General features: G+C 34.5%; 2 long non-coding RNA genes across 3 annotated transcripts in view; one reads left to right on the forward strand and one right to left on the reverse strand.

The window, feature by feature from the left end:
* The first annotated feature begins 12,126 nt into the window (after window positions 1-12,126).
* Window positions 12,127-27,188, forward strand: part of LOC106147748 — a 43,429-nt gene continuing 28,367 nt past the window's right edge. The window contains exon 1 of one of the 2 annotated variants that reach the window (XR_001232679.1): window positions 12,127-12,208. This is a non-coding gene — a long non-coding RNA (uncharacterized LOC106147748). Of the gene's footprint in view, window positions 12,209-19,535; window positions 19,596-27,188 lie in introns of those variants that run through there. The other variant, XR_001232680.1, reaches the window with a different exon arrangement.
* On the reverse strand, window positions 18,561-19,459 carry LOC106147749. The gene is made up of 2 exons (XR_001232682.1): window positions 19,242-19,459; window positions 18,561-18,744 (listed from the first exon to the last, which is right to left on the reverse strand). It is a non-coding gene; the product is annotated as an uncharacterized LOC106147749 (long non-coding RNA).

A 27,188-nucleotide genomic window follows, 5' to 3' on the forward strand; every position in this document is an offset into this window, starting at 1 on the left:
GTGAAAAAGGAACACTCCTCTGCTGTTGCTGGGAGTATAGACTGGTGCAGACACTGTGGAGATCAGTGTGGCATTTCCTCACAAAACTAAGACTAGAGGTTCCATTTGACCCTGCACTTCTCCTTTCTGATATCTTCCCATAAGAATTAAAAACACCATATCACATTGGTGAAATATATGAGCATTCATGTTTATAGCAGTACAGCTTGTACTAGCTAACCCAAATGCCCATCAACTGGGGAATGGATTTTAAAAATGTGTTTTTTTATTCAATGGAGTAGTATGCAGGCATAGAGAAGCATAAACTTGAGACATTTCTAGGTAAACGGATGCACCTTGAAATCATGCTCTTAAGTGAAAAAAAATCAGACACCCATGTGTAAATATCACATTCTTTCTCTGGTGTAAGATACCAAAAGTGTAAGTAAGGACCAAAGTATATAAAATGTATTGTGAAATTAGAAGAAATTGTTCAGAAGAAAGGGGAACAAGAAAGGGAGGAGGGCAAAGAATAATAGCAATAAAAGAATGATAAAATGGAAACAATGCTTTGCAAATGAGGGGAAGGGAGGTTAAAGGTAGGGGAGGAGATTGGGAAAAATGAGTATTCAGGGTATATTATGCACAGGTACAAATTCTGTATGATTAATATAATCCTTATGTATATCTAAATTGTACCAATGAACTTAATAAGAAAAACATAAAAAGATAAGACGAAGAACTGGGTGTGCCTAGGTAGAACTTTTGAACATGTACTAACATTTACGTAAGACAGAATGAAGAAAATTATTTACCACAATGTGATGAAGGAAAAAAAAACTCCGGTTAAAGATGCCAGCATAAAGATATTCTACTTCTCAGTCTGACAAAATATAAAACAAATTAAAAGAATAAAAACTGAAAATTCATGATCAAAAACAAATCTATATAACTTCTAGAATTCTAAGGCAGAACTTATAAAATGTATCAGTAAAATTAAAGGAGAGTTCGAAGAGTATGCACATATGTCTTTTGATTTCATGTCTATCAAGAGATATTCAATCAACAAACCTTTACTTAGGAGGACTGATTCTGGAGCTTGAGGAAGCCAAGAAAAGTGAAGCCGGGGAAGACATTCAGGGAAAACAGAATGTGAGTGAATAAAATGAGAATATAAGCTCCCTGAGAAATACATCTGGAAGGACACACAAGAAAGTGTTCATAGTGGCAGTGTTTAGGGATAGAGATTAGGTGTGTGAAAGAGAGACAGTGCTGCCTTGTAGTTTGTACTTTTCTCTATCTTTTTATATTTTTTGTGAAGATGTGGACATTTGTACCTTAAAACAATTTCAGAAGGATAAAAGTGGTGAAAGAACATAAAAGTGATGAAAGGATGTGTATTGGATATATAAGAAATATTTTCAAGAAAACGTGTTCTAAGTTATAAATTTGAGTAAATAAATTTAGAGTTATCTAAAGGGAATACAAGAAAATATATAAAATTTATTCTGCTTCTAGAGTATAAAATCCTATGTTTTAAGTACACAACACACACACACACACACACACACACACACAAGTTCCATGAAACCTGAACTTACAATTTAATTAGACTCATATCCCTCTATAAATATCTGGCAGCTAACCAGAAATAACACATACTCATTAATGAAAAGCTTAGCCCTCCCATTAACAATAAGCATAAGCACATATACAAAGTTTATTTCTAGCCTGAGGGTGACTGAGAATCAAATCGCATCCTCTTCTTAGCCCTAAGACTTTAAGTGTGTTCCCCTGAGTGGTACCTTAAGCGACAGGTCTCAGTGGAAAAGTATATTCGTACGTGAGTGAGTGGGTAGATGTCTTTTCCACAGTCTAAGTTTCAGATGGATTTCAGCTGAGGAGCACATTTTATATTAAGCTAAATGCATTACTTTGGAAATATTATCATGAATGCAATGTCATATTTTAAAAGGAAATTTGCTTTTAATATCATTTACAGAAAGTGACCTGGAGTTTTGCCAATGTAGCTCTATTGGACTTTCTCTTTTAAGAAATCTACATTCCACCCAAAGCATCTGTAGGCTACAGAATATTATCAGACAACTAATACATCCCAATCAGACTGAATTTATTTATAGACAACGTTCTTTTTGCTATGTTAGATGCCTCATTAACTTGATTCAGCTTGTGCATAGCAAAAATATTCCCTCCCTCTTCAGATTTTTGATAGAGTGAATTATAATTTCTTGTCTCACTCATTATAAACCTTTAGTTTGGAGGACATTTCAGAAATGTGTAGTGCCACTTATGTGACTCGTGGATTACTTTCCTGGATTAATTATGCTTTTTATTTGTTTTTCCTTGGGAGAAGAATGAAGTGGAATAGTGACCCATTCTTACGTTTTACTTTACATAAAAAATAAGTTAAAATTTAATTCTGCCATAAACCTACAACCCAAGAAAAATAAAATATGAATTTTTATTTGAGTAGATTCCATTATTGTCAAGTTAGTGGCATTTGAATAAACGTGTGGAGTCTAAATAATTTTGCTTACTTTTAACATATGTTCATTTTAGAATAAAGCTATGGAGAAACTATGAAACATGGTCATATATAGCACTCATATGAACCGTGTCTTTAATCTAAAATTTCCTTTTCAATATCTCTATGTAGTTTTAGATTGCACACTGTCTCTTTTATTCAGTTTGGACTTCTATAAGTGTGAGAGAGACAAGATTTTTCTTTCCAAAAGAAAAACCTTCCATTAAAATTATTTCAGATTTATTATTTCTTAAATGTGTTCTCACAGGTTAAGTTAAGCTCAAGAAGAATGCAATAATTTAAAAAGCTAGCTTTCTTTTCTCTTAAATTTAACATTATATTTTTCAAAAGGTATTACACAGATAAATAAAAGTAGTAATTATTGTACAAATTATGTATTATTATTATTATACATGCCACAGATTATGCTAGAAAATGCTCCCAAATATTTTGTTTTAAATAAAATTGTCCTTCATATAAAGAAAAAACAAATATCTTTTCTTAAATTATAGACCACAATATTTTAAATCTACTTATTCATTAACTAACTCTATGTAGTCAACTGAACCAAACAAAAATGTGCACTATGTGTTGTTCTGGTCTACCAACTGCTACAGAACATACTTATTTTATGGAGTCAAAAGTTGATCATGTAACCAAAATAATTGTTTCGTAGCTGAGTCTCAATACGTGAAAATGTATCACAGAGCTGTGAACACCTTACATTTTAGGATTTCTACTGCAAGTAAAAATAAGTAGGATTTTTCTTTTAATTGTAAAGAGCAGGTTCTTTTATCCACATATATTATAAGAAAGCTTGTTCAGAATAAAGGAGTAAAAGGACATCTTAAAATATCACATCCCCAATATTATTGAAAAAGACAAAAACACACAAAAAATTTTTACAATCACCTCTACTCAGGGTTTTGTCACCAAAGACCATGACATTACTATGCAATATTTTTCCTCCTCTAGATCATAAGCATCCTGTATCCATACTGTTGGATAAAAATTCTGATTCTCACAGCAGCCTGGCAGTTGATACGACAGTATGGCCTGTGTTCATGTTATTTTCCTTGTGATGAGGAAAAACATGTAGAACTGAAGGGGCTGAAAATTAAGATAGAGTTCCTAAAATTATAAAATCGTCCTAATATATGCTAGACAGTGTAGAGCATGATTTTCGCCTATGTGGCTGGCCTGTTGATGAGCTGTCTGAGAATATGTGTAAGAAAAGTTACTTGTAAGCTAATTTTTGGCCCTAGAGCAACTTCAAGTTCACTTGATGATCAGGCCCAGAGGCTTCACGGTGCAGATGACATACCCAGACTGACGACCACCCTCTCTTCTAATCACAGTTAAAGTCAGCTGTGGGAGGCTGCCGCCCTTGAACAGTTTATAATCATCTTGAGACATGAAACTGACTCATTTCTGCAAGTGTGGGGACTGTTCTTTCACTCTTCTCAGTACATGAACACCACCATAAAATAAGAGTTAGTGCTCTGGGTTTCCCCCTCCTGCTGTCCTTCCCTGTTTGTTAACTTTTCATGGTTGTGGGTTCATCATACCCGTATGTATGTTTTCTCAGCTTCAAATTATCACTCCCATTATTTTACACGGAGCACCCTGCATGGCCATACTTCTAAAATGTGACATAGGTTCCTATTATGGTATATTTTCACCACATTAAAGAAATGAACATCTTAAATACAAACACATGCCATACTTTTTTTGAAAATATATTTATTTTCTTTTTTTGCCATGCTGGGAATTGAACCTAGAACCTCACACAGGCTAGGCAAGCACCCTACCACTCAGCTATATCCCTGGCCCACATGCAGTACATTTGAGTTCATCCATTAAAGTCAATTCTTTCTTCTTGCCCCAATTCTTTCTATGTCATCTCTCGGGAGACTGCGATTTTCTTTCACATTGTATAAAGGTAGTTGTAAACTTGTCCTTTAAAATACTATTATTAAGGAATTGCACAGAAATTATAGACTTTCTTTCTTAAGCTTCTGAATTTCAAAATGTAGTGTTTTCTCTTTTTTGAAAAAGTGTTCTTGGTGTCCTCAATTATGGACACACATCTTCCAAAATTTTCTAGTGATTTAACTTTATTGACTTACTGTGCCTTTAGATGTTGAAAATCTTGCAAAAATCTGTCTTACTTCAGTTTTTCTTCCCTTGAATTTCAAATAATCTTCCTGAACATTTGCATATATCAGAGTAATATATAAAGATATAAATTAAAAGGTAATTCAGGAAACTACTAGCGACTATGGGCTCAGACACAGGTGAACTTTTCAAAACTCTCAGAGTTCTTCACATAGTATAGTTGTTATAGTATCAGCTGAGTATTAATGCAGACACGTCAGCTTCATGCTGAGGAAAAAACAGTTAGTTCTTACTGTGGTAGAACAAAGAGGACTGGTCTTAGTTCCAAAACACTATTTTTTATTTTAAAGAAAATTTAAAAAAAAATAAAAATGATACAGAATTTCAAAACAAGATGATAGGAAATTATCAATGGTTATTATATTGCATATTGTTGTCTTCAAAGTAGTTGCTTATGTTTGACACAGTATCTCTCCTTCCCTGAGCTGGATTCCCTGCCCCATCTGTACTAACTGACCATTGTGTGCTTCTAAGCAGTCACTCCTCCCTAACATTTCTGCATTTCTTAGCAACCATTGTTGCCACTGTCAATTTTTAAAAGTGATTTTGCAGGGTTTGGGATGTAGCTCAGTGGTAGAGCACTTGCCTAACATGTACAAAGCCCTGTGTTCAATCCCCAGTACCACACATACACACACATAAAAGTGATTATGTAAATTACTACAAATATCCATGTGTGATCTGTGAACACATAATTTTTTAATCACATGCTGCCAATCATCCAGTATCTACAGTACATTGAAGATATATGTTTCACAGTGTGGAAGATTTTATAAATTTCAACTGCAAGATGGTATTCAATCCTGATGCTCAGAAGGCATCAGTGAATCAACTAATTGCTTCTTTTGTTACTAGCATAGCTGTAAATTCAGGATTTTACATGTCTTTTCTTGAAAAGAGAATAAAAATTAAAACCCCAAACTAAAAAACCACAGTTTGGATTACACTGGATGACAGATAAAATATAGCTTCAGAATGCAAAAATATTGCTAAAGCTATAGAATAAAGGAAAAAAATAAAATAATGGAAAGAAAAAAATCCTGGTACATCAAATCCAAAAACAGGCCACCAAAATATATATACTCCTCAAAGATGAAAAATAAACACTGAAATGAATAAAGAGTATAATGATGAATTTTTTCCTGTGGGTACATGCATTTGGACCAGCCGGGCTGGCACACACGTACATTACTCTACCTAATTCCAAGAAGAGGAGGAAGGAATATACAAAGAGTACAGATTCCATGCATGTTGCCTAAGTCTCTTTCTGGGAAATTTAAGAAGAAAGAAGTAGAAAAAACACTGTGTGTTGTAAAACCTAGAAATAGGTAACTCAATTCTGTGTGTTCTCCAACAAAAAAAATCTCTTGTAAATAAAAAGTAGTCTTGTAAATAAAAAGCCTTTCTGTGTTGGATAATTTTTAAAAGCACAGATACTTAAAGAAGGAAAAGCAAGATACAGGCAAAAAAAAGAGAAGAATATTCACCAGGAAACTGTGCTAACACAGTGAAGATAAATTAATACTGAATTATTTCAGCAAGAATTTGAAAATACTTGATAGCACAAACTACTCTGTGAAGGAAGACAGAGCACAGACAGAGCTCAAATAAAAGATGGTGAAACAATGGAAGGAAATGAACGTAAGCTGGCAGGATTGGGAAAACAATTATAAGAAAAGAACAATCACTGATTATGACAGAACGCAAATGATTGAAGAGGTTTATACTGTTAAGTGGAGCCAGCCTTACCTACCTACCAAAAGCAACTAGAAAAATAAGGGGATGCAAAGAAAGACTTTTCATTCACTTTGCAATTGACCATGTTCAAGGAGGAGGAGGAGCAGGTGTGTGGGGAGGAGGGGGAGGGGGAGGAGGGAGAGCAGGGGGAGGGAGAGGAGAAGGAGAAGAAAGAGAAGAAGTTAGGTGGCCTTACATTCAAACTGGATTTCTGCTTGGAAGAATTTCAGAACCACATTGTGACAACAAGGCAGAGCATGAGCAGAGACAGGGATTAGAATGCTTAGCCGTGTGTGTGGCTGGAACGTAATGAGGCAGAGCACAGCAAAAGAAAAGATACAAGAATAAGTCTTTGAAAATTCTGTACAATCACCCAAGTCCGCTGTTGAACGCTACATCATGCACATGTAGGTTGAGGCGAAAAGGTCAAGAAACCATGCACCAAGCCATTTCCAACACACACACACACACACACACACACACACACACACACACACACACAGAGCTGGAAGAAGATTGAGTTTCTAGAAGCCAGAGTTCCTCACTGAAAAGCCAGCACATCGCATAGACCCACCGAGAAGACTAAACTAGATTTAAAGTGAAGACTACTGTATGCGATACTCACCCCATCAAGTCTGCAAACAAAGACTAGAATGGACAAAACCAAACTTCATGTAACCTACCTGTCTGCCAGAACAAAGCCCAAAACACTTTGAAAAAAGACCAAAACCACAACAACAAAAAGCAACCTTCAAAAGCATACAGTTGTTTCATTCATTCAATCAAATATTGTTGTACATTTGAGGAAGTGAAAACATTAAATCCACAGCTAAGAGAAAAACCAGTCAATCCAAATAAACTATAAATGACAGAGATGAATAAATTGACAGACTCTTAAAAGACTTTTAAAAAGCTACAAAAATGGGGATAGATTCAAGGAGAAACATGAAAGTAACAAGGGCAAATGTGAAATATATAGTAAAAGAATGGAACTACAAGAGAAATGAATATGATATATAAAAAGGATAAGTAGAATGAAATAGTGAGTTAGATTTCATAGAAAAAAAAATAACAACAAACTTGAAAACATAGTAATAGAAACGTTCCAAACTCCAGATCAGGGAGAAAAAAATTTAAACAAGTATAAGCAAAATAGTACCAACGATTTAATGAACAAAATTACTATCACATGAATAAATAATAGAATTTGAGAGAGAAAGCAGTCACTTGGGGTAGGAAAAACCACTGGAAAAAGTAATAGTTATTTTTTTTTCCCTAAATTTAACAGAAAATCAAAAGAAGCAAGATAGATAAACTCCAATAGGACAAATACAAAAGAAAATACACCAAAATACATTATAATGATTTTGCTGTTTTACTTTTTTCTTTTTCTTTCTTTCTTTCTTTCTTTCTTTCTTTCTTTCTTTCTGTCTGTCTGTCTGTCTTTCTTTCTTTCTCTTCTTTATAATGGGAAGAGAACCCTCATACATACTAAGCAAGTGCTCCATTTCTGAGTCACACATTCAGCCCTATATTCAATTTTTAAAACCAATAATAAAGCAAAAATCTTAAAATCACCCAGAAGTAAAAAAGACATGCTCAAATGAATAAAGATATGAATGAATACAGCCTTCTATTTCAAAGATGTCCAAACCAAAAGAGAAAAAAACCTTTTAAATACTAGAAAAAAGGTATTTCTATTCTAGAATTTTGTATCCCCAGTGCAAAATCCTCTAAATTTAAAGAAAACTTTACACTTCTTTTTTTAGATAAACAATGAGTCTATATTTTTAAAAAAGTTTTCTTCAGGAAACAAAAAGAATCTTAAATGAAAATTTATATCTATCTAAACAGATAATGAGCAATTGAAAAGATAAACATTTTGGATAATGTATTTTTCTTTTACAAATATTCAGCTTTAACATAAAAATTGGTGATTCAATTCAAAATGCTAAATCCTGCAAGCAGCCTGTATATCCAACAGACAGTTCAATAAAGAAAATGTGATATTTGTACACAATGGAATACTACTCGGCTATAAAAAATGATAAATTTGAGACATTTGTAGGAAAATGGATGCACCTGGGAAATACAATGTTACATGAAATGAACCAGACACACAAGCTTGGAGACCATATGGAATCTCTCATTTGAGTGAGGCAAAGCAGAAACAAAGAAAATGATGAAGGATGATAAAGGATAGAAATGAGCAAAGAGACAAATCTCTGGCAATAGGAAACTGGTCCAAGGCAACAAGGGCAACAGATGAGGAGGGGAAGGGGAAATAAGGTGAATAAAGATGTGCCATGTAGAGAGACCTCACAACCTCAATTAATGTAAATATTACTGGGCGTAGCATGAACTAAAACCATATCAACAGGAATGAAAAATGAGATGGGGGACCTGGAGGAGGAGGGCAGGGGAAGGAAGGAAGGAAGGGGACTAAAATAGAAAAGAAAGAGACAAGCTGCAACACGTACATGTAACCATTGCCCAAGACGACTATAAACTACATGAACCGCAGACACGTAAAATTAAAGTTAAAAACTAAGAAAATGCAAATAAACACTTAAGGTAAATAAAACAATAAAATTGCCTTAAAATTTTTAAATAAAACATCTGATAACAAGAGCACAAAATGGTAGGAGGGAAATGGTATAATAATACTTAAAGATTCACTGTGACAGAAATGTATCAGTTATGGTCCAGGAGAAAAATAACCACATGGAGAAGGTATAATGTAAGATGTAAACAAACTAATATAATATAAAGAGGTCATGTTAAAATCTACTGTGTTTAAAAGAAAGACAAGAAATATAAGCCAGAGAATAATAAAATTGGTTATTTGCATGAAGCAGGAAAAGAATCATGTATAAGAAATAAAGGAGGAAGGGACATTGTTCTTAGTATGGCTACTTGAATAGTTTTCATTTTGGAAATAGTCTACATATTTAAAAAATGAACTTAATTAACACTTAACAAAAATGGGGAAAACAAAATGCAAACAAAAACAAATGGACACAACTGTATTTCAATTAAAACACATTATATACCCTGAAGGGAAAAAAATAAAACAAGTAATATAAGTAACTTTGAAGATTGTACTTTGACTGTACATACTCATTGTAGGGGAAAGAAATGACTGTTAAAGGCTGTTAACAAATCCTACACTCTTCCTTGTAAGTATGTTATGTACATGATGCAATCTGTTAAACAAAAGGGTCAGGTTGAGTCAGGGTTTTTGCTGTGGGGGCTGGGAGGTGCAGAAATAGGCAAACTGTCAGTTTGTTTTGCAATGGAAGGAATCAGTATGAACTAATAATCTCTAACATCATACGTACATACATAAACACACAAGAATATGAGCTCCATTTGTAGAAAGGGTCTAGAAGTAAAGACACAGCCCAGATCTTGGTTTCTAAATACTATTTGCCACCATAGGAACCAATGTTGGGTAAGGAAATATACAAAATGAGTCTAGAAAATCTTACTGTGTTGGGGGAGAATGCCACACAAAAGAAAAAGGGGAGAGAAAATGTCAAGAGCAGACAGAAATAGTCAATAGGGTTTCCCTTTGGCTGAATGTGGGAAAATCTGAGCACCAAAATAAATAAGGTGGTAAAGGAATATAATACAGTGATTGATGTAAGAATCAGTACATTCACAGTGGCCATAAAGGAACAGAGAGAGAAAGGAAAAAAAGGGAGAAAGGGTGTGAGGGAAGGGAGAGAGGGAGGGAAATAGGGAAAGGGAGTTTTCCTTACAGTAAGATGAGACTGACAAATGAGAAAGGACGACAGTGCTCAAAAATCACTGTTTTTCAATCATCACAGATAATATTGCTTCTCCTAAGTTTAGCTTGGTGGCATACACCTGGAATCTCAGCACTTGGGAAATGCAGGCAAGAGGGTGGAGAGTTTGAGCCCAGGGCTACACAGTGAATTCAAGGCCAGCCTGGAGAACATAGTGAGACCCTGTCTCAAAAAAATTAAAAAAAGATTGGTTCTCATGAGAATAATGAATGAATAATAAATGTAGATGTAAAACTACTATGGAGGGCATGATCTCTACATGGAATTTAAAATGTCTCCTTGCAGATTGTCAACTAGTGGTAGAAGGGGAAATAGAAACCACAGATCAGAGAACTGGACAATGTGCTGAGAGATTGAAATAATTATCAATACTATGAGCTTAAAGATGTGCTGTCTTAAAGATGATACGCATTTGTGATATTTCTGACAGGCATGTGTCATCCCTGAGTCTAATCACAAAGTAACATCATTCAATTCTAAATTCAGGAAAATTCTCTAAAATAAATGTTTTATATTTTTGAAATAGACAAATGTGAAAGATGTTTATAAAGTTGAAGGAAATTTCCAGCTTAAAGTAAACAAAAAAGGTATCATAATTAAATGTAATTTGTGATGCTAGACGACACTGTACTGATGTAAAAGATCAGACAAAGACATTATTGGAAGCATTTTTTGAAAGACTTCAGAAAGTAACTCTATCAAGTTCCTAAATTCGATGCCTGTACCTGGATTTCACAAGATAAGGGTTTTTTTTGAGGGATACTAACCCTAATGACTAAATTTTAAAAGAAGAAAAGGCTCAATTATGCAACTAACTCTGACTTAGAAAAACAAATCATACATAAGTATAAAAATATATATCTTTATAAAGGAGAAGTGTGAAGGAAGGGAAGCAAGATGAGACAATAAATGTAAAACATTGAAAATTTTTGTTTTATAAATAAATGTTTTATATTTTTGAAATAGACAAATGTGAAAGATGTTTATAAAGTTGAAGGAAATTTCCAGCTTAAAGTAAACAAAAAAGGTATCATAATTAAATGTAATTTGTGATGCTAGATGACACTGTACTGATGTAAAAGATGAGACAAAGACATTATTGGAAGCATTTTTTGAAAGACTTCAGAAAGTAACTCTATCAAGTTCCTAAATTCGATGCCTGTACCTGGATTTCACAAGATAAGGGTTTTTTTAGAGGGATACTAACCCTAATGACTAAATTTTAAAAGAAGAAAAGGCTCAATTATGCAACTAACTCTGACTTAGAAAAACAAATCATACATAAGTATAAAAATATATATCTTTATAAAGGAGAAGTGTGAAGGAAGGGAAGCAAGATGAGACAATAAATGTAAAACATTGAAAATTGTTCACCTTTTCAGTTTTACTGAGACAAATAAAACTATATATCTAAAAAATATAATGTGATAATTTGATATATGTAAACATGATGAATTGATTGTGATCATGCTGATTACCACATACACCTTGTGTGTGTTTTGATGTGTGTACAGTGAGACCAACATCTACTCTTAAGAAAATAGGTATGCAATGAAGTTACCTTGCTCACTACGCTGAGCATTAGATTCCCTGGAATTACTCATCTGATTACTGGAAGTCCGTACTCTTTGGTAAAATTTCCCTATGTCTAGCACCACAGCATCTCTGCTCACTTACTCCCTGCTTCTATGGGGTCAAGATTTTTTTATTCCAGAGGAAATTATATAGTATTTGCTTTTCTGTGTCTGACTTACTTCACATTCCATAATGTCTGAAAGGTTCATCCATGATGTCACAAAGGCTACCATTTGTGATTTCATTTTTATAGCTAGGTAGTATTCTTGTGTGTGTTTCACATTTCCTTTATGCGTTCGTCCAAAAAGACACTCAGGTTATTTCCACGGGTTGGCTATTATTAATATACTGCAGCCAACATGGGAGTGCAGCTGTCTCCAAGGTACATCATTTTCATTTCCTACAATTACACCCAGTAATAGGATTTCTGGACGCTCTGCTGGCTTTACTTTTAAATATTTAGACAACTCCATACTGTATTTCATAATGAATAACTAATTTTCATTTCCACCAACAGTGTACAAGGGCCTCTTTTTCTCTGCACCTTCGCCGGCACTGATCTCATCTTTTTGATAATAGCCATTCTGCCAGGTGTGAGATGATATTTCATTCTGATTTTGACCTGCATTTTCTTGTCAACTGGTGATGTTAAGGACATTTTTTATGTGTTTATTGACCATTTGGGCACTTGGATATCTTTAGAAAATGTCTGTTCATCTCCTTGGTGTACTTTTGAATTGTGTTACTTGACTTTTTTGAGTTGTATGTGTGTGCACATGTGCATATTTGTTTGCTATTAAGTTGTATGAGTTCTTTATATGTTTTCTATATTAATAACTTACAAATATATTGTTTGTAAATACTTTTTTCCATTTTATATGCTGGCTTTTCGTTATGTTGATTATTTCCTTTGCTGTGAAGCCTTTAGCTTGATGTAATCCCACTTCCCTATTTCTGCTTTTCTTGCCAATGTGTTTGAGGTCATATTGAAAATCATTGCCAAGACCAATGCAAAGATTTCCTCTATATTTTTTAACTTTTATAATTTCTTTATTACACTTTGAGTTCTGTTTGGTATGTGGTGTGAGGTAAGGGTCCAGTGATACTCTTTTGCATATGTAAACCAGTTTTCCCAACACCACTTTTTGGAGAAACTATCCTTTCTCTCTTTTACATTCTTGACCCCCTTGTCAAAAATTAATTTATCATATATGTATGAGTTTGTTTCTGGGCTTCTTGTTCTGTGTCAATGGTCTGTATGTCTGTTTTTATGTAGTGTCATTCTGTTTTGATTGCTGTACCTTTTAATATAGTTTGAAATCAAGAAATGTGATGCTGCTAGCTTTGTTCTTCCTCAAGACTGTTTCCACTCTTTTGTAGCAAAAAGTTTAGGATTATCTCCTCTTTTTGAAAACAGCACTGAAATTTCAACAGAAATTGCATCATATCTATTGTTTGCTTTGGGTAGTATAGATATTGAACCGTATTAATTATTCTAGTTTATAAACATGAAATATTCTTTCATTTATTTGTATTCTCTTCAGTTTCTTTCTTCAGTGTGTTGTAGTTTTCCACGTATGTCATGTTTGATTAAATTTATCCATGTTTTATTCTTTTAATACTGTGTTAAAAACCTCAATCAGTTCATGTGAGAAAAGATTGTTTTTTTTCTTTTATTTTAGAAGTAAAAAATGAAAGCATATTAAGAGACAGACAACAATTTACAAAGTAGTACAAAAATAGTACAAGCAATACTGAATTACAAATAAGGTGACAGGGAACTAACAATGGTTGTTGTATTACATATTGATATCTTCAAAGTGGTTACTCAGGAAAACAAATATAGATATGCAAGACTGATCAAAATAATTAATCGTTAACTAATCCTTTTAATAAAGCGTAGAAGTCAGTAGTACAGCTATGTTAGCTCTCCTGTATATATATACATACATAATTTTATCCTTCTTTCTTTTCTCTTTTTGTACTATTCTTGCTATTTCTGTATAAGTTTCAAATTATTTCAAAATTTAACACTAAAAACATACAGGTATGCTGCATCATTTATAAGTTTGTCAACTAATATAACAATGCTGCAAATAATACTGTGATAATTATAATAGCATGATGAAAGCGAAAACATTATTAGAAATGAAACAATACTCTAAATGTAGGGTACTTACACCGAATTCCTTCTTTCATGCAAAGGATTTAATACATTATTATATATTAGGATTTTCATCAAAACAAGGCTACAGGTCTCCTTACTGAGTTTGAGATGATGAAAATCAGAGAAAAATATTTTTGTTAGAGATGGGATTTGTGAAGAAAGGTAGGATAGAGATTTTATGTAAATGAAACATTGGCAACACACACACATCTACTTAAATAACCATGTGGTGCATTCAGTGTCTTCAAGGAGTCATTATCAGAGCTGTACAGGCACATCATGGTAAATGTTCAAAGACAAGTCAGTAACAGGCAGTGAGAAGTTACAAAGGATTTGAGGGGAAAGACCCAGGAAGACAAAAGGAATACATAGCACAGGATCTCTAGAAAGAAAATCTGAGGCAAGTGACTTGATCTTAAGCTCTTTTCAGATTCCTTCTGCAGGGCTGCAGAACTAGAGGTTCACTGAAAAGAGGGCCCAAGTCAGTCTGACAGCAGAGAACGCAGGAATGGCATCCAGCAGAAAATTTCATGTTTGTCTAAATAATTATTTTTCTTTAAAAATGTTTTAAATTTCCTGAAAAGTTGTAAAGTGTGTACAGAAAATTTTCAAATTCCTTCAAAGTGTTATCTGAGTGCTAGGAGTGTGCTGGCTGCTAATGAATATCTTTAATTCTGGAGTCTGTCAGCTAACATAGTAAGGAAATATGAATGTATATTAATCCTTGTATATGTATTTATATAGAGATAGTTCTATATGTGTCCATTTTGATCTATCTTACACTAGAAATGAGTTTATGTGCATGTCTCCAATTGTCTCACCAAATGGATTATCGTTGTAGTCTCTCCTTTGTCTATCACTTCTATTGTTTTTGTTGTTGGCACTGGGAATCGAACTCAGGACCTTATGCTTGCCAGGCAGGTGCTTATGCTGCTGAGCTATATCCCCTTGTCTATCTCTTCTAACAATGAGAAACTTGACCTTAGGTAATCACCACCCACTTACTGAAATGCTCACCACTGGTGTACTGACTGTGAATTGCTAACCTGTACCATGGGAAACAAGTCTTAACTAAAGTACTGTTTATGTAGAATTGCTTTTGGTCCCATAAACTCTACATTTCCCAACTTCCCAAGACCAGACCTTTCTTCCTCTGTCTTTTCAGTAAGCTTATTTAGTATCTAATACACAGTTAAATTCCTTTGCCACGGTATGCATTCTATTCTGAGAACTCCCAATCTTTCAAATGATGTTTTTATTTGCATACATTAAAGTTGACTCTTTGTGCTATAGAGCTCTTTGGATGTTTATTAATACACAGTTCTATGGATTTATCACTTTATTATCATGCATAATAATTTCAGCACCCTAAAAATCCTAATATTTAAAATATAATAAATTCATTTTTACTACTTGGTTCTATAAAATCCTATCAACTCAGAAGAATTGGCATACACAATATTTTAGCATGTCTTCACTTATATATTGAAAGCATGAAGAATTTCTTTTCTTAAGAGCTTAGATTTCTTAGATTTCCTCTTTGAAAATGCTACAGGAAATTTTGAATGAGGAAATTATACATTTTTATGTCCAAAATGAAAAACATGTTCACAAATTTTATTTTTTACAATTTGGAATATGATGTTCCTATAGGCAAACAAGGTCAAACTTATAATTTTCATAAATATAATTTTGCAAATCTCATAAAAGCAGAACACCTTTACTTAATGTAATGAACAGGTGACAGTGGCATGCATAATGCAATTTTCATAAATGAAGGTAAATATAAGTTCATATTTCTGTATTCAAGAAAAATATGAACTAACTCAATAAAGATGAGCAATATTAACCTTAAGGAGTTAATCATCAGAGCAAATGAGGGAAAATAGTATAATTAGCAATATATGAAGGTAGTCATTAAGGTGAACCAAGGCACATAAAATAGTTTGCTATATAATGTAAACAAAAGCCAAAGTTCCCATAGCAACACAAACTTTTCTCCAATATACATATACATAGTACTCTGAATTACTGGATAGGGTTCTAAATACACAGTTCTCATGTATTTGTGTAGAAAGGGCATACCATCCCAGTTCTAAGAACAATCAGATTTATATATTCAGATTCAGGTGTATTTTGATTTGCAAGTCTCTCACTTAATTTTCTGTTAAGTCAGCATCTTCTAGAATTATACTGGCATTTCATGTCAGTGTTATGAATTATATTTATCTCATTGGTAGCAAAGTTTGTACTGTTTTAGCTTGAACAATAAGCTTGTATGCTTTAGGACACACTTATTATGTGGTAAGTCAGATTCAAATTTAAAAGTCTTGATGATTGAATCTAATGGTGTCAAAATATGAAGTTATATAAAGACTAGAAAATCTAATAGCCACCTCTAAATTATTTCAAATAAACAATAAAATAATAGAGTAAATAAGAATATAGTTTTGATCAACATAGACAACTGCATTATTCTTTTGACAGTAAAAGTTTTTACTTTTTATTTTTCCTGTTTTTTCTGCACTGGGCATTGAACCCAAGGTCTTAACACTGATTTACTTCATTTTAATACAGTGCTGTACTTTTTAATTTTAAGATAGAGTCTCTGTTGGTTGACCAAGTAAGGCACAAACTTGAGATTTCCTTGCCTCAGCCTCCCAGAGTGCTGAGATTATGGTGTGAACTATCACACTTGGCTTCTACAATTATATCTTAAATATTCTCCCCTATTTAAACTGTGTCATTATTTTTTATTTCTTCTTTAGAAAATAAAAGAGGGTCATTTAAACACTAGCACTTGCAAAGTATACTACTATCATTTGTATTCTAATGCTCACAATTTTGAATGATAACTGCAAATACTTGCAGTTTACATATGGAGAAAAAGGTAAGCACAAGGTCATGCACAATGAGAAATTGGCTTTCAATATTCAGAATATCAACTTCAGAGTAATACATTATTTATAGTAGATGAAGAAAAATGAAGGGGGAACTCATGTATTTTATTTCATATTTACATATTTTATTCACCTAGGTATAAACGCATGCATTTTGATTAAGAATTGACAACTGAATGCTAAATGTATTCTAGAGTATACCATTGGTTCTATATTTCAAAGAAAAATTGAAAATTTTAAGATTTTAGTTATTGACAGATAGAACTCACTGTAAAATAGAAAGTTTAAAAGAGGCTTTAATTTTACTGATCTATCTGTCCCTAATTTCAATGCTATAAAATATTTATCTTTTTTGGAATTGCGATATAGGATAGGTACAGTTTTCCATTATTTAAATAAGCTCAACAAAAATATATAAATTTCTGGGCATAGTGGCACACTCCTGCAATTCCAGTGAATAGGGAGGCTAAGGCAAAGCATTGCAAACACGAGACCAGCCTGGGTCTTAGCAAGACCATGTTCCAAAGAAGAAACTGAGAAGGACTGGGAATGTGACTCAGAGGTGGGATGCTTGCCTAGCCTGTAAGAGGCTCTGGGTTCAACACCTAGAGCAGCAATATAAATGAAATCATAGATATATTCTTCCATCAGTTAAAATGTATTTGTTGAGTAAATATGTAAGAAATCAGGAAATCTGAAAAGAGAGTGTGAGATAAAATTCTTTTTAATTAGATTCTTCAATTAAAGTGAAAATAAATTTTGTAAGAACAAGTGTAGACGATTAATATGTAAGCATTTTCTAGCAATTAGAGAAATTATCATTGTACTATGAACATAAATCATTTCATTCATGTTGCTTGGAAAATAAAAATGCATGTGTCAGTATATAAATTTAATCCAAGGATGTCCAATTTCAGGAGAAAAAAAGTCATCATGTCTGAAGACAATGATAAATATTCAAGTTTCCTTCATGAAGATAATATTTTTTGTCTAAGTCAACATACTTTACCATTTTTAAACTTTTCTCATCATATTTTTGACAGCAGGTTTTCCAATTTTGACAGCTCTTTAAAAGTAATTTTAACAGCCGAGTGATTTCTCTTCTAAGCAAAGTCAGATTATGTGAAATGTCAATGTAAAAACTATCCACTTTGACACATAATCATTTTTAGTTGAATTTACTTATTAATTTTGCTTGCTATTACTAATAAAACATAAGTGCTTAGCTAATTGTATTGCTTTCTGAAATGTTTTAAAGGTATTTAAAATTGTATCCTTTTCACTACAAAATGTCTTATTTAATCACAATGAGTTGCCCTTCCTAAAAGAAGCAGAAGGAAGACTAGCAGTGCTAGGTAGACAGCCACTAGGTTACTGAAAGGCTGAGGAGCAGCTAACGCAAAGTCAGTGCGAGTCTGTATTGGCCTACACTGGGAGGAAGACACATGTGACTCCCAGGGACCCTCACACAACAGATTCACACCCCTTCCTCACTCACCCACATAACAGTATCTCCCCAGCTCTCACAGCTGAGACTCAAAACTATACTCAGGGCAAGAGGATAAAGAAAATGTTTTCACTTACCCACCCTCTCATCTAGTTGAAAACTGCTGGAAGCAATTTAAATAAAATCATAACAACTTTCTTGATAGAATGAATCCAGCCCATTATTTCAATCATTTATTTCACAGTGTGGCAGGAGATGAAATAGCCATCTGGTAGACATAAGCAAATGGGTTATCAGCTCAAATATTATCCTCTCTTTATAACATTTTCTCTGGTTTCCAGGTTCCTGATCATTCTCCTTTGGCAGCTGAAACTTAATTTTCCCATGGAATGACATGAGCAAAACTTTAAAGAAAAAAGATGTTTTACAGAAGATTAATTTTAGTTGATGATCTTCCTCTATGTGTTAAATATCACCCAGCTACTATTCTAAGTAGGATAAAAATTTTATCAGATATATACCAGAAGAAATGTTAATAAAGCTAGCAAAATTTAGAGGAGTCAGATTTTTGTATTGCATAAATTCCTTCAGAAATATACACTGTCAGCTGAGTATGGTGACTTAGGCCTCTAATCCCAGCAATCAGAGAGGCTGAGACAGAAGGAGCCCAGATCAAGCAATTTAGTGACCTGGAGAGACCTTGCCTCCAATTTCAAAATTAAAAAGGGGGATATAAATGTAGCTCAGTGTGAAGGTACTGGGTTCAATTCTTAATACTGAAAAAAAAAAGACCCATTGTATAGATTTTAAACCATGTCTGTGCCATTGACTTCTAGACCCATACTCTTGCTCATGGACATAATCTCCTCCACTTCCTGTGCTTCAGACCCTTGAAAATCACCTTCAGTGACACATTCTGACTAGTTATCTCCAGACGGTGTTTAAGGTCTAGTATATAACATCTTCCCAGGCTTTGTCAGTGAGGTTGATGCAGTGGAGGATATTGAAATGTTTCTTCCTGAACTCTTCTAGAATCAAGGATGCTGCTTTGGTGACATCAATGCACCTGGTGAAGAACACCTTTGTGTACAGCTTTTTGAAGCTGCAGATCCCTTGCTGGTCCATGAGCTATAGAAGAGGTGTCATGATGGGGGAGGGGCTTGCCCTTTATGAGGTCATGCTCAGGGTCCATATCATCCACCAAGGCTGTAAGGTTTCCTCACGGCAGTGTCCATCAGAAGAAGGCATTTGTCAGGTAGCTGGTTATCAGAAAGATATTTTTTAATAGTGGGTATGAACACTGCATGCAGCCATTCCCTGAACAGTTGCCTTGTGAGCCAAGCTTTGGCATTGGCCCCCCACACGACAGGCAGCCTGGCCCTGTTTACACTGTGCTCCTTGAATGCATAAGGGTTGTGGGAATGGTGCACCAGTACTGGCTTAATCTTCAGATAGGTACTTGCGTTTGCACACAGCAAAAGGTTCAATCAGTCTTTCATGGGCTTGTGCCCCAGCAAAGCTTTGTTGTCCTGCATAATACAGGTTCTGTTTGGCATCTTTTTCCACAACAGCTCTGTTTCATCATGGTTGAACACTTGTGAAGTGACATACCTTTCTGCTTTCCTGGATTCCACTAATTCTTTCTTGTAAGCCTCTGTGGTGGACTTGTCAGATGGGAAGTCTCACCGTGTCTCATCACACTGTGGATGTCACTTCTCCTACAGAATTCATCAAGCTATCCTCTACTGGCTTGACACTCAGCACTTGTTGCAAGTGTAGAGGTTTTCTTGCAGGAAATCACCATAATTTCCTGGCTTTCTCACAGATCATAGCTTCACAAACTCTATCATCTGCCAGCTGTTTCTTGCTCAGCTACACTGTTTTTCCACCTCTTCCAGCACTTGTGTCCTCTGCTTGGTTAATATCATTACTCCTTTGCTACATCAACTCCTTTCATGGCATCTTTATTCTGCAAAATAGTCGAGATTGTCAACTTCACCATTTTGTACCCTGAGGCCCTATCAGTCATGAATACCATGCTCATACTTTTCTACAATTTCCTTCTTCAGTTTAATGGTTATTTTCCTCAAAACTTTCTTCTTACCAGTCTTGCTGTGCAGTTTCTTGTTACCTTCATTAGTGCTCTAAACATTCCATCCCCTTCATTACCGCTCTGCACTTTTGTTTTTACCGCCATGTTTTCGCTGAACTTTGTTTGGAGCTATGCTTGGTTGAATAGTACTGTGTAGTTCTGTATGCGCTAAAAAGCACACATAATAAAGCTTCGTAGCAAGTGCACAGGTCTATCCACAGCCACAGTCTTGACTAACGGAAGACATAACCACAAGGTAGAGCAGGGAATGTGGCCATTGTCGTGTTCATCCCCCAATTTGGAGTTTGCAAATGGAAGCAAAATTTTGCTGAGCATTGTTGTTTATGAACGGAATTGTATGTGAACAGAAGCACTCATGAACCAACGTATTACTGTACTTCAATCATTCTAACCACCATATTTTGACATCTCTAAGGTCAAGCTAACTAGTGTTTTTTATTCTTATTCTATTTATACGCCTCTGGGCATATTTTTCTCCTCACTTTTTTCTTACTATTCTGACTACTGTTTCCTCATCTCTCCCTTGGACTTTTCTTCCTTTATGTAGCCTTATAAGTTAGTGCTTTCCCAGAGGTCTGTATTAGGTTATGCCTATTATAATTCTACTTGCTCTTTTTTTCTTGATTTTTGATTCCAACAGAGCAGACTGTAAGTCAGTTACTTAAAGGCAAAGTATTTTCGAAACTATTTGTTAATGAATGGATTGTCACCGTGGTGAACTGCTGCTGAATCTTCTGGAAATCTGGTAAATCGTCGTGTAGCCTGTGTCTCTTAATTATTCAGTTGAGAGGTCGGGAAGGGAATGTCCTTGTGCGTCCCCTGATTCCCGCCTCTCACTTCCTGTGGTGGTCCTCTGAGGGCATTAAAACTGCTGCTCTGCGTGGTGCCTGATCAAGCTCATATGACACTGAGGAAAACTCTCAGTCAGGGAGGCAGAGCGGCTAAGGAGCTTAAACAGAAACTTGTTAGTGATGATAACTGATACTGCATGTGAATGGAGAGGAGGGATCAGAGAATATGAGGTGGACTTTTACCGCATCTCAGATATGCAGTAACCTTACCCACAGTCACAGCTTCGTACAACTTTTATTTGCTAATTGCTGTGAATACTCCTCATCTCCTTTGAGCACAATTACCTGTTGGAATTTGACATCTGAGTCTCACAAGCATCTCCAAACAACAACACAAATATTAACTTCATCTTTAACTCAGAACGATCTCCCATCTGTAGATGTTAACCCGGGTGACTTCTTTCCTTACCCACCCTGTGTAAAATTATAAATTTTGTCAAATCGACTTCTAAATTTCTTTTAAAGTGAGTTTCAGCACCCCATTGTCAGTATCTTAGTTTAGGCTCATAAAAAAGTATTTAGCCTAAAGTACCACAAAAACTATATCACTTGTTTTCCTTCCTTTAATCACTCCAAGTAAACATCTACACAATTGCTAGAATTATTTTTTTATATACTACATATTTGTTCCTGTCACTTTAAGGTCAAAATTCTTTAAGAGACCATCTTTCCCTCTAGGAGAAATCTAGAATGCTTGCAAAGACCTATGAGGTTCTTCATAATATTTCTTCTTCAGCTTTATCTTATGACAAAATCTCTTACAATTCTGTAACTTTGCATAAGTAGAGCCCAAATCTGGACATTCTTTACACATCTTGCCTACCTCATTAATTTCTACTCTGACATTAAATCCAGTTCATGTTACCTTCACTGGAAAGCTATTCCTAAGCTTACCAATAAGTGGACAAACATAAGAACAAAGCTTATAGATGGCTGAATAAATAATCCCAAGTAAAATCTACACTTATATCACATTCCAGTCAAGAAGGGGAAACCAAAAAAATAAGAAATATCCTGTTGGCTAAATATTCCTACTTTTTTTGGTACTCAGAATTGAACTCAGGACCTTGTGCTTGCTAGGCAGGCACTGTGCCGATGAGCTATATCTCCAACCCTAACATTTCTGCTTTAAGAAACTCCTGAAGCCCTTACTTTCATTTAAATGTAGTTGGCCATAAGTGTGTCACATGCTACAGCTAGCTATAAAGGACATTGAGACTTTATACGTTTTCAGTTGAGCATCCATTCTGACCAAAGTGGTAATACTATTAGTAAGGAATAAAAAATTAACTGAGCTTTTGTAGTTAACTACCACTATCTTCAACAATAGGTGACATTATTACAGTCTTATTATAAATGAAGAAATTGAGATGTATAGAGCATAAGTTACCCAAGATCACAACTAGTAATTAAAAATTAAACCTAGACTGTCAGATGTTAGTATCATTACTTTCTAAATATACCATATATTTAGTATTTATATATAGTCAGGATCTAATACTTTGGACATCCTTACCTATCAGACAGGGGTGATATATTGGTTCCTTTATATCACCACATTACCTAGCACAGAGCTTTACAGAAGGAAAAATTTTTAAACATATTTCTGGATGATGATGATAATGATGATGAAAACTGTCACATTTTAAACTAACTGATAACTGACAGGTAAACATCTTCATGTTTCTTTGATTGAATCCATACCATACAGCTCATCTCTCTAAAATATAAAACTCAGTGTGTTTAGTGCAGTCACAGAGATGGTCAATCATCACTAGTAGTTAATTTAGGATATTTTTATTATTTCAAAAGGAAACTTCATACCAGTTAGCAGTCATTACTTATATCTTTCTCTTGCAACCACTGGAAGGCAATAATCTACTTACTAGCTCTACAGACTTACCTACTAGAGATCTTTCTTTTAAATGTAATCATGCAATATGTTGTTTCTTATGACTGGCTTTTTCACCATAAGGCAATACTTTCAATCACTGATACATGGCATATATCAGTCTTTCATTTCTTGTAACTGACAAATGATATTTATTTGTGTGGCCATACTACATTTTTTATGGACACCTCTATTGACGGACATTTGTTTCCACTTTTTGCTTATTATGAGAAATGATTCTATGAATATTTGCATACAAGTTTCTGAGTGACTATATAATTTTGTATCTTTGGGGTATATACCTAGAAATAAAAGTCCTGGGTGATATGATAGCTGCTTAACATTTCAGGGTACTGCTAAACCATTTTATGAAGTGTATGCACCATTTTACAATCTCACCAGCAGTGTATAAAAGTTTGAATTTCTCCATGCCTTTTTGAACACTTGTTGCTTTCTTTTTTTTATTTTAGCCATTCTCATAAATGTGAAGTGACAATTTCACTGTACTGTTTGCTTGCTTGTCTGTGCTAGAGATCAAACTGGTGTATAAACATGCTAAGCCAACACTCTACTACTGAGCTAACCCCAGACCCTTTGTAATGGTTTTGATTTACACTTTTTAAATGACTAATAGTGCTGATCATCTTTTAATTGTTCAAAACCTATTTGAACATCTTCCTTGGAGAAGTGTTAATTCAAATTTTTATGCATTTTAAAATTAGGTCACTGTTTATTGCAGTAATAATTTTTTATGTATGTCGGACATGTTTGCCTTATGTGTGATTTACAAGTGTTTCTTCTGATCTGAGGGTCAGAATATTCTTTGAGCCTAAAATTTTAATATGTTATATTTTAGATCAGAGCTACAGGTAATGGTTGCATATGTGTGTGTGTGTGAGTGTGTGAGTGTGTGTGTTTGAACTTATTATGCAATTAGAGATGACATTGACTCATCCACTGATTGCTGACCCTTCAGAATAGACAACTATAAATGTAACTCCTGCAATTGAGTGACATGATTATTTTATACTATTCACATAATGAGTTGGTGAAAAGAAATTTTGAATATCTCTCAGTTTCTGTCGCATTCTGCCTCCTCCTCTCTGTCTCTTAATTTACAGATGTGTAGTCAGGAGGTGAAATAGAGAAAAAGTGGGTATTTCTTAAACTGTAACTATAATGACAAAATAAAGACTTGTCTACAAAATTGAAGAGGTAAAAGACACAACTAAATTTGACAAGCTAGCCTTTTGCAAATTGACTTGAGAAAGCGATCTTCCTCATAATATTATAGAGGAATACAACTGTGTCGTGTATGATATTCTCATGATTTTGAGAATTAGAAGAAAATAAGATTTTACTGAAAAAATCTAGATCAGTATGATTTACTTGTTCAGTTTTTTTATTTACTTGTTCTATGTTAACAAGAAGCATTTATTGGGTGATGGTTTTTGAAATTCTTTTAGTTCTTTTCATTGTAGATGACATGATATACATGTCTATATCCATTGCTGATTTCACTATGTAGTCTTGCATTCATTTGCATTCATATATTTAATACTTATGCACAGACACATAATATAGCAATGCAGACACTGTCCCTGACCCACTCTTTCAAGAGACTTAATTCAGGGAGTAAGTCTCATCTTTGGAAATGTGCCTGGCACTGTCCTTAATAATGTTTGTGTGGATCACATGATGCGTGTACAAAACAGAATAAGACAAAAGCACGGCTTCCAATAATTTCAAGTCCATTTAATATAAATCTGAAAAATAAACAGCTATTTCAGCAAGTAGTAAGTGCCTTAGGAGTATGTCTCTTAACCCAGTCAGCATAAATAGAACCAGTAAAGAGAAGATTTTATCAACAAAGAGACATCTGGTAAGATTTGGAGGCCAGAGGTTGAAAACAGACTGAAATATACCAGACCAAAGAGGAAGTGGGTGCAGAAGTCTAGAAGGGAATAGATCATGAATTCCCACATTCCTTCTAATTATAATTTTAACTAATTCAGAGTAGGCAATTCTAAATAACGTTCATCATTCATAAGCACTTCAGAAATAATCTCTACTTAGCATCTTTTAAAAAGTAGGATAGATAAGGTTATTGCATACCTGTCTGAAATGGTAGTGCACACCTGTAATCCAAGCACTCAGAAGGCTGGCATAGGAAGATTTTGGCAAGTTGGAAGCCAGCCTGGGCCAAATAGTGAATTCAAATTCATCCTAAAGTATATAGTGAGACTCTGTCTCAAAAATAAAATAAAAAGATTGCTATACGCCTACTTGTTGTAGCCTTTGAAAATAACTGCTATTTGGCAGAGTTGACAGGGCACAGCAGAAGAATCAGAGAATAAAATACTATACCTATTTATTCATTTGACACCATAAACTTTATAAACAACTACCGAAACTTCAAATTTCATAAAATGATTTCTTTTACACCGCTTTCCCAAAATCTTTAACTTCATCATTTACTTATTAATTCATTCCTCATCCATCCATCTTTCCAACAAACAGGTACTTATCAACTTATCCAAGAGCAAGAGGATGGATATAGTGGCACACTCTTGTAATCCTAGCACTTGGGAGGCTGAGGCAGCAGAATCACTGTGAGTTCAAGGGCAGGTTAGGTTATGTATGCAAGTCCAAGGCCAGCCTGCACTACATAGTGAAATCCTGTGGAAAAAAAAGAAAGAATGAAAGATAAGAAAAGAAAAAGAACAAAAGAAAGAAAAACAAAGAAAGAAAGAAAAAAGAAAGAAGGAAAGAAAGAGAAAGAAAGAAAAAAGAAAGAAAACCAAGTTATAAGTACTGGAGATTTAACCTGACTAAATAAGATAAAACCAAATAGAAACCAAAAATGGTCAAACAGAGTGGTGGAGAAAGAGATGAAATATAGTTAGAAAAGGAAGGAGAAATATAATTCACATAGCACATTTTATATTTTTGCAAGGGTTTTGGCTTTTAGAATGAGAGAAAAAAATTGCATTTGAGCAGAAAAAAGTGAAATCTCCTGACTTAGATAGGGTTCTTTTCACCACTAAATGAAGAAAACATTAATCAGATAGGTTGCAAGCAGAGTTTTTTGTCATAAGCCAGGTGAGGTGATGAACTCCTTGGACCTGGGCTGTGACAATAGAAATTGTAACCTGGATGTGGAGGCACGAGCCTGCAATCCCAGTGGTCAGAAAGCTGAAGAATGAGAAGTTGGGAGTCCCCCTGCACAATTTAATAAAATCCTGTCTCAAAATATAAAGGAAGTTGGGGATGTATCTCAATGAAAGACCCTGGGTTCAATCCCCAGTATTGAATAATGATGACAATAATAATTATAGTTATAAGAAGTGTATGGATTTTGGATATATGTACAGTATTTTGAAAATAGCACAAGAAAAAGCTGTTGATAAATCAGAGGCTATGTACTCAAAACAGATAACAGCCAAAGACATTGTAAGCTTATTGTTCTGAAGGCAATTAAAGAAAGTGGTGTAAGAAGACAACACTGATCATTTTGTTAATTTTTTTTTTCTTTTGTCTTTTTGAGACACAGTCTTGCTATGCAGTTTAGGCTGGACTTCAACTCACTTTGTACTCCAAGATGGCCTTGAACTCACAGCAGCCTTCCTGCCTAAGCCTCCTGAGTGCTGGGGTTACAGGCATGCACCACCACACCCGGCTCAATTGTTAAATGTTAGTGAAAGTTTGAATAAGACATGGATTTACAATTGATCGTTAGGTTTAGCAACATGGAGCTCATAGGGGAACTGGATAAAGGCAGTTTCCATCTAGTTCTGGTGCTGAAAGTCTATTTGGAATGAAAGGAAGAGAAAGGGGAGCAAAACTGAAAGCAACATGCAGAAATACTCTGTGCTAAGGAGATGAGGGAAGGCAATAAACCACAAGAGGAAGTGGAGTCAAAAATAAAATTTTCATAAATAGAGCAAAGTAACATGTTTTTGTATCAAGTGAACCATCCAGTAGTAAAATATA

The sequence above is a fragment of the Chinchilla lanigera genome, unplaced genomic scaffold (genome assembly GCF_000276665.1).
Source record: "Chinchilla lanigera isolate Chin_1 unplaced genomic scaffold, ChiLan1.0 scaffold00008, whole genome shotgun sequence".
In the NCBI taxonomy this organism is placed as follows: domain Eukaryota; kingdom Metazoa; phylum Chordata; class Mammalia; order Rodentia; family Chinchillidae; genus Chinchilla; species Chinchilla lanigera.